General features: G+C 43.0%; 1 pseudogene; it reads right to left on the reverse strand.

Moving 5' to 3' along the window:
• Nucleotides 1–488: 488 nt before the first annotated feature.
• Nucleotides 489–1,130, reverse strand: LOC120940884 (annotated as a pseudogene).
• Between the last annotated feature and the right edge of the window lie 8,616 nt (nt 1,131–9,746).

Here is a 9,746-nt window from a genome sequence, read left to right on the forward strand (position 1 = left end):
TCAGTTTTATCCTAATGTATTCGGATTGTCTGCTGTAAGAATGAATTGGTAGGAAGAGTCAGTGCAAAAAAGCCAGTCTGTAGTTCTATTGGCAGGGGCTCCCAATGTGGTTATTCACACATGCACACATGCACACATGGCTACATGTGAGTCACCTAGATGAAACCGTTGCCACAAACTCTAAAATCCACCTAGTGGCTGATAAAGAATATTTCCCAAGTAGAGGTCACCACCAGCTGATACTAGCAGACGACTCATGCCTATACTTTGAATAACCACATTGCGTGCTTCTGCCAATCAAACTACCAATGTTTTTTTTTACCAATTCGTTCACTCAGTTGAGAACCCCACAGAGCACCTAGGATGGGAATGCCTGAGGTACAGAGAGCGACCACACTGACCCTGCTTGGAGACAAGTTTCTCCTTCTTTTTCTTTTTTTTTTTTAGATAAATGGACTTTATTTAGATGTAGCACAGGATCCAGATGTCTTGAATATAATCTTTTACTCTTCAAGCTGCTGGAATGTTCCTTTTTCTGAGACATACTGTAGATACCATCCAAGAATTTTCGGACATCCTTGTTCTTTACTGTGGTGGCTTGTTGAATCAATGCAGCAGAGTTTGAAACAAGCTCAATGTCATTGCCTTCAAGGATCAGCTCATCTTTCTGGGCTTGAGACACGGCACAGACGACACCTTGTCTCATGCGTACTCTGCGGATGTATTTTTCACCCAAGAAGTTATTTATCTCCACCAGTGTCCCAGTCTCCTGAATAACTATGTTAATAGGAAAGTGAGCATACACTGATCTCATCTTGTAATGAAAACCCAGTGTGACTCCCTTGATCATGTTTTGCACATGGCTGCAGATTGTGCGCACTGTGGCCAGCTCTTTTCTGTTACCACACCATTTGTCAACAAGGAGCCTCTTCTTCTTTCTGCCCAGTAGACACAGCTCTACATTTATGTGGTTGAAGTTCTTCCTCAGAGTTCCTCTGGGCCCCTTCACAGTTACTGTGCGGCCCTTCAAGGAAATGGCAACCTTGTCAGGGATGTCGACAGTCTGGTTGCTGAGAATGGTCTTCATTCTCGCTGCTGACGGGGGAAAGGGAAGCCGTGTGGTCGTCATCAAGTTTCTCCTTCTTTGCACTAGGAAGGGTGCTTGTTCCTCCTGTTGCTGTTGACTGGAGTCTTTTATTTTATTGTGGAAGCATTTTTATCCTTGTTTCTGAATTAATCTACTACACATTAAGGACTTTCCTGTCTCCCTCTTTTCTTTTTTAGTGGATATTGTCAAGACTTAATTGAACAAGCTAAAATTAGAAGCTAATTGGCTACCATGCATAGCTGCACTCTTTGCACTCTTCAGTTTTAGGAAATCAACCCCACTGAGCTTTACCAGAGACCACTGGTCAGCTCAATGGGATCCTTCGGTCCGTGATCTACCACCACACCCTAGAACAGTGATGACAAACCTTGGCACCCCAGAAATTTTGGAACTACATTTCCCATGATGCTCATGCACTATGTAGTGTAGTTGAGCATCATGGGAAATGTACCCCTTTGGTGGGATTTGTAAGGCAATATAATACAACTGTGTTAAAAAGTATATCCAAATGTATTCATAATTTTTTTTTTTAATTCACATAAAATCTAATTGTGACTGATTTACTTTGCATACATACATTAATTGTTATTACAACATTTCGAAACATGAATACCGTTACAACCAAGTTAAACTTGCATAGTCCCATCTTTAGTCAAATCACATTTTTACCTCTGGATGCTATAAGACCAGCTACTTCTAGAGATTGAGAGACTGTGTAATTTAGAGTTATATCTAGTAAACATCCCTATTCATTAAAAAAAAATGCAGGTTGAGAAAGTCCACCAGACCGGACACTGGAATTAAATCTCCAGTGTGCTGTGTATGCATGTGATCAGCACCAGTCCAATAATCCTACAGCAAGTGAAACATTATTACATTATTACAGATACATCCATCATATTCTCTCTCCTTGCACAATTGTTATTCCAAACTAGATAGTAAATAATGATGATCTTAAGATGTACTTCTCACTGCAATTGCATGGAAAATAATAACATCTTAACCATGTCTTGAACCAATTTCCCAGAAAATCTATGGCTCAGGAATTTTAAAGTGAGTGTTTTCTATTATGTAGAATAGCACACTAGAACAGGCAGCTGCTTATTTCATGTTGTGACACATTTTTAAATATACATGAACCAGAGAGGCGGATTTTGTAGAGAAAATTATGGCTGAGGTTGAAATGCTTGTACAGATGTCCTCACAGCATGTTTATTCTTCTGGGCTCAGAAAAAGCCATTATACATACAATTTTTCTGCTTCAGTGCAAGGTGGATTGGTGAAATATCCTAAAATTAAGTTAAGAAGGTTTGGTATGGCAAACCATGAGTATTTTCTCCTTCTAGTAATTACCATGTATTCAACGTTCACATCCCAGTATAAAGTGTGCTGTGAATACAAATGTATTAATTACAGGCAGTCCCCGGGTTACAAACAAGATAGGCACTGTAGGTTTGTTCTTAAGTTGAATCTGTTTGTAAGTCGGAACATGTACACTTTTTAAGTGTACCTCCAACCAAAAAATCTATTTTTAAGCTTTTTGGATAGCATAGGGAAGGGTCATAACTCCTGTAACATTTGTTTTGCTGTCTGTGCCCCTGTTCAGAAGATTTCGCCTCACTTCCTGTTCCAATGACAATTGGATTTTGAAAATGTTGGATTGTTAAGGAAACATGTACTGGTACTAAAGCATCAGTGGAGACATATTTTTCCCCATAATAACTCTTTCAGGAGTGAATTTCCCTTTCTAGGGGTAGATTTCATCTCACTAAGGCCCCTTTCACATTGAGGAGTTTTTCAGGCGGTAAAGCGCTGAAAATAGCGCTGCTATCCCGCCTGAAAAACTCCTGCACTGCAGACTCAATGTGAAAGCCCGAGGGCTTTCACACTGAGGCGATGCGCTGGCGGGAGACAAAAAAATCTCCTGTCAGCAGCATCTTTGGAGCGGTGAGAGGAGCGGCATGTATACCGCTCCTTCACCGCTCCTTCCCATTGAAAACAATGGGAACCGCGGCAATACCGCCCGCAATGCGCCTCTATAGAGGTGCATTGCGGGCGGTATTAACTCTTTATCGGCCGCTAGCGGGGGTTAATACCGCACCGCTAGCGGCCGAATCCCGTGGTAATCCCGGCGGTATAGCGCCGCTATATTTAGCGGCGTTATACCGCAACCGCAGCTCCTGCCTCAGTCTGAAAGGGGCCTTACTGTTGTCTCCCTCCGTTTGTAAGTAGGAGTCGTTTGTAAGTCGGATGTTTGTAAGTAGGGAACCACCTGTATAAGCGCATGAGTCTTTGTTTTTTTTATTGTGTGCTTGCTTACATTTTTTTAATGAACTCCATCAACAAAAGAATACTACAAGCAATAAGGGTAGGCTATAAAATAGGAGATAGGTAAGAGTCTAAGTAAAAGTGACACTAAACCATATTCTTACTCTTTAAAATAATCTGTACCCATTGGCTGCCTAATAGCCCTGTAATCTATTTGTTATGAAATTATTTCTTACTGTGTTTTTCTGCCTCTTTTAATGACTGCCAAACCTCTCCTATTCTTCCTCACTTCTGTTTGAAAAGCAAACCACAATCATTTACTGTAGGCCTTGTTTGCACTTGCTCAAAATACTGCCGCTTAGCAAGTGCACCTATGGTGTTAATATGAGTTATTTGCTGAGTTTGACGAGTGTTTAATGAGTGTTAAAGGCACATTACAAATAGTTCTCAAATGCCCTATGCAAGTTTGACACATGTTAAAGGCGCGTTAAAAATGCACCTTTTTTTATTCTATTGCGCCTATTTTCTCTTTTTTTTAGGGCTGTTGTGAACAAATTCTAACACGTGGCAAACATGTCACAAAATCGCTGCAAACACGTCCCGGCGTATTTATGGTGTAATACCATAGTCTTGAATGGAGGTAGTTGAGATGCTTCAAAAATTCCTTCCAAACTCCACATTAAGCTTCAATTTTGAAGTGCGCAAACTCTTCTTGTTTTGATAATGTGAACAGAACTGTGTGCTACCCTTATTATCAACTGCAGACTGCTTTGCTTGGAGTTTGAGAAGAGTTAAAAATGCACCTCAAACTCCTGCTTTTAATGTGAATAGTGCCTTAGTCCAAAGTCCTTGGTCCAAATTCCATCTTGAGAGTGAGCAAGAGAGGGTTGCTACATTCCTATATACAGTGGGACCATGAATAACAAACATCTCCAACACACTCCAACAAGCCATAGTACCAAAACAAAAGATAATTTGGACATTTGGAGGAGGCTGAGAGCAATAAAAGGTACTTTTTTAAATCAGGACTACATGCTTGAATAGAATATATTTTTTTCAAACCAGGGTTTAGTGTCACTTTAAGGTCAAAAAGTAATGAGGAGCAGGAGCGAAGGGGGAACAGTGGTTTTTGGTGTCATATTTATAAATGAGATGTTGAGGCTGCTAGTGTATTATTCACACAAAAAAAATGAAAACTCAATACATGTATCTAGTCAAATATAAAAGCCAAACTCAAAACACTTATTTCATCTACACATTATTGGATAAATTAAACAAATCATCACTCTTTTTGTATGAACATTCTCACTTCTTTAGTGAATCAGCCTTAGTGGGTTAGGCCCCTTTCACACTGGGGCGGGAGGTGCGGTGGCGGTATAGCACCGCTATTTTTAGCGGTGATATACTGTCTGAATTGTGACGGTATTTGGCCGCTAGCGGTGGGGTTTTAACCCCCGCTACTGGCCAAAAAAGGGTTAATAACGCCAGCAATGCGCCTCTTTAGAGGCGCATTGCTGGCGGTATAGCCGTGGTTTCCCATTGCTTTCAATGGGAAGGAGCGGTGGAGGAGTGGTAAACTCATCGCTCCTCTCACCGCTCCAAAGATGCTGCTAGAAGGACTTTTGGAACGGTCTTGCTAGCGCACCGCTCTAGTATGACAGCCCTTGGGCTTTCACACTGGAGAAACAGCAGCTGCTGTTTAGGGTTGGTTTGCAGGCGCTATTATTAGTGCAATAGCGCCTGCAAACCACCTTAGTGTGAAAGGGGCCATAGTGAAGTGAGTGAATTTATTGGGGGGAATTTACTAAAACTGCAGCAGATAGCATCTGGAGCAGCTGCGCATTATAACAAAATCAATGAGAGCTCGAAGCTGATTGGTTGCTGTAACGGTCACCACCGTTTACTATTTCCATTCCATCAACCACGACAGCTTATCCGACACTCCACAATCCAGCAGACAGGCCCCATTGGATTTTCCCCAGAAATAACGAGACAGAGCTCTGTTACTGGTTCCAAAATGAATGACTGACTCTTTAATGGTACACTCTCAGATTTTTATGCAGTTACAGGCATGTTACAGTAATCAAAGGAACAAAGACACACTCTACCCACACATCACACAATGGGGCTTCAATCACATTCTTTTAGATAATGAAATTCAGAGGAGTTAATTATCCCCCTGACCCCGACAATAAGTGATTCACCTGCATAATACACATTCCTATGTCAGACGTTTTGGCACAGGTCTGACATAATTAACATGACCTAATTACTAACCATTATCCAGACAGCCTGTCTCTGCATACAGCTTGACAAGTCACATTCCACATCTTATACTTTTCACACAAAACAGTGTTATTAGCATACATAATGAAAGGTCTTAGAAGCCAGGCTGAATTAACACCTAAAAGCTAGACATCTGACCTTTACAGACTTCATTAGCATCTCAACAGCCTAGGTTAAGCATTGAAGGAGACATCCTATTGACCTGTTGTGGACAACATTAACCAAACTGTAATATTCTAAGATATCCTGCAAAACATGAATTATCATTTATCAGTCACCCTATGCCCAAAAGGGGCACAGGGTGACCCTAGACCCAAGAGTCATTAGTGACGCTGGCACAGGAGTACTCCCCATCCTTCAAAAGTATCTGGGTGTCACGGGTCATTCCGTTACATCTCTCCCCTTTCGGTGGGAGATGAACACAGGAGGGAACCCCAAACGGGTTGACTCCGAAGTTAGTCAGTAGTTACAGTCCTCCAATGCAGGTATCCATACCGTACCCCAAATAAATTGTTCCAAACAGAGCATTACTCACCCAGCCAACCTCTGCCTCTCTCAGAGAACTTGCCTGCCGTTGGGGAGAGGCCTGGACTGGCCCTTCTCCCTGGAGTCCTTTCAGCTGCTGGAGAGAAGACAGGGTGACTGGGCTCAGTCCATCATGCTGTTGGGGATCTGGGCCAACTGCCCCCCATCCCTGGGGTATACCAGTGGAGACTAAAGTCCCATCCACTGGTGGTAGGTGAAAATCCCCCAGTGCTTGCAAAGCAAAGCTGACATCCTCCTGTCTCAGTGCAGCACCATTTTCTGGGGTTGTGTCAGTGACGACTGAAGTCCCATCCACTACCCCAGGAACTCCCTCTTCCGTTAGTTGAGAGCAGGGGCTTGTGGCACTCTGCTCTGTTGCCAGCTCTTCTGCTGGGATGCTGTAAGTGGAGACCACAGTCCCATCCACTACCACAGGAACTCCCTCTCCTGCTAGTTGAGAGCAGAGGCTTGTTGCACTCTGCTCTGTTGCCAGCTCTTCTGCTGGGGATGCATAAACCGTAACATCCTCTGAACGGTCCATTAAGTCCACACGTTCTGTAATCTGTGGCTGGGGAGATGAGCCAACTGCCTAGCCCCCTGTAACTCCACATCATCCGCTTCAGCTTTGGGAATGGCAATCTTCAGATTTTCCACTGCCAATTCATCAGCCAGGATTTCACAGTTGTCATCTAAAATGTCCTCATAGTCCCAGGCAACGGGAGCCCCACCCTGCTGCTGAGCAGAGTCTAGCAGCTGTCTGTAGGCGATCTCCAGCTCCCATTCCTGAATGGCCAGAAACTCCAAATCTTCCTGTAACCAGTGCCCTTCCGAGACATTTAATTTTTGATCTCTGTGCTCCATTATGTCCTCCAAGCGCCACTCCCGGTCATCCCCGAAGTCAGGATCACTGGACATCCTCCAATACAATAATCCCAGGCCATCATAGTCAAAGCCTTCTGTGGGGCTGTCATCTGCTGACCACTGGCATTCTTTGGCTACGTACCACCGGAGGGCTCTGTAGCTCTCGTCCAACCGCATCTCTGCCCGGATCAACCTGCTTAACTCTGCTGTCCACTCCTGCTTCGGTTGACCTTTCCCTGGTGTTGCTGCTCAAGAGCTAGCGCTTCCTTCCAGAGTTGGCAATGAATCACATCCGACCATCCCAGCAGGGCCTCCTCTGATACTGGTCCTCTGTGCTGTATCCGCATCTCTTGTAACCTCCTTTTGAATTCCTCTTCCATGGAGACTGGTATCTGTACCTCTCCTCTCTCTTCAGTTGGTGCTGCTGTGACTTCTGCTGCTGCAGCACCTCTTTGATGTAGCCAAGTGGAATCCACAGCCTCTATAACCAGGTCTATGATCTCTGGTGGAGGATTAGGACCATACTGTGCCAGTCCACGTTTTAACAGCCTGATCAAAACTTTCTTCCTCGGGTGTCCTGTCTGTTACGCCGGGCCTTTCAGCTCTATCCATTTTGACAAGTTCTGCAATAATGTCCCTTTTCTTACGGTTGGTGGCCGGTCTGCCCCAGTTCTCCAGTAAGTCCATGAGGGAAGAGAGCTTCAGCCGTTCATACTACGTCTCCATTGTCCTGTGTCCTTGTAGCTGTTCTTCTGGCGATGGAATTATCCCACTGTTGCCACCACTGTAACGATCACCACCGTTTACGATTTTCATTCCATCAACCACGACAGCTTATCCGACACTCCACAATCCAGCAGACAGGCCCCATTGGATTTTCCCCAGAAATAACGAGACTCTGTTACTGGTTCCAAAATGAATGACTGACTCTTTAATGGTACACTCTCAGCTTTTTATGCAGTTACAGGCATGTTACAGTAATCAAAGGAACAAAGACACACTCCACCCACACATAACACAATGGGGCTTCAATCACATTTTTTTAGATAATGACATTCAGAGGAGTTAATTATCCCCCTGACTCCGACATTACGTGATTCACCTGCATAATACACATTCCTATATCAGACGTTTTGGCACCGGTCTGACATAATTAACATGACCTAATTACTAACCATTATCCAGAGACAGCCTGTCTCCGCATACAGCTTGACAAGTCACATTCCACATCTTATACTTTTCACACAAAACAGTGTTATTAGCATACATAATGAAAGGTCTTAGAAGCCAGGCTGAATTAACACCTAAAAGCTAGACATCTGACCTTTACAGACTTCATTAGCATCTCAACAGCCTAGGTTAAGCATTGAAGGAGACATCCTATTGACCTGTTGTGGACAGCATTAACCAAACTGTAATATTCTAAGACATTCTGCAAAACATGAATTATCATTTATCAGTCACCCTATGCCCTAAAGGGGCACATGGTGACCCTAGACCCGAGAGTCATTAGTGACGCTGGCACAGGAGTACCCCACATCCTTCAAAAGTCTCTGGGTGTCACGGGTCATTCCATTACAGTTGCCATCCACAGCTGCTCCAGATTGTGTCTGCTCCAGTCTTAATAAATGTATCTATCTCTTTAAATATTGCATTGGCTAATTTGTTCAGGCTACAAGCTGCTTACTTATAATTGTATGCCCTTTGTTTCATTCAGATTATTTATTAAAGTCAATATAATTTTCCTGAAAAGTAATAACTGGAATATATACTGTATATGTAAAAAAAAAAATCAATTTATACACTGTATATAAAATTGAAACATCTTAAAAAACTGCATGTTGGAATTTAATGTAACCTAGATAGGGACCAGATACATGGCACCCTGTAAAAAATGTCTTTGAACAAGCTGATAATGTGATGGAAGCCACAAATCTGGCATGACAGATTTTCAGTAAGATGGCTTAAGCTAGGGATGTCACCTCCTCTGCTAAAAAAATAACACGCTAAAGCGAAAAATTGACAAAACCAACATACTACTCATTAACATATCTGTCCTGGTAGATAACTGACTATGTGCTCAGCACATTAGGTCTCTGTACTTGGAGTACATCACTGGTAGGTTTTGGGCCAATAACAAAAAAAATCTTAACGGCCTTTTTAACTACCTCTAAATAACTGAAAGTAAGTATAAACCCTTTAAAAATTAAAGTGGCAATAAACTCTGGTTTAAGAAAAAAAAGAAAGCTCTAATCAAGTATGCATTCTTAACTAAAAAAAGTGGATTAGATTGTTCTCAGCCTTTTAAAATCTCCAAATTCCTTTTTTTTTCTGCTTGTAAGAGGGTGGCTACATTCGTTCTCCATGGTCACATTGTTTGTAGGAATGTAGCTACCCTCTCTTGCTCACTCCTGAGATGGGCTATGGACTATAGAGTTTGGTCCTTCATCCTAGAGCAGTGCATATGCCCACAACTAACATGCACAATTTACGAAAAAAAAACAGAAGTGAGGGAAAAAAGGAGAGGTTTATGAGTTTTAGAGGTTTAGGGCCATCTGGTCACCAGTCATCTCTATGCTTCACAACCGGCGCTGGACGATTCTTTCTCCGGTCCCCCGATGGCACAGGAGAGCCCGGAGAAGCACCGGATGGCGGCGGGAGGGGGGGTTGTCCCCTCCCATCGCCTATAAGAACAATC

The sequence above is a fragment of the Rana temporaria genome, chromosome 5 (assembly GCF_905171775.1).
Source record: "Rana temporaria chromosome 5, aRanTem1.1, whole genome shotgun sequence".
Taxonomy (NCBI): domain Eukaryota; kingdom Metazoa; phylum Chordata; class Amphibia; order Anura; family Ranidae; genus Rana; species Rana temporaria.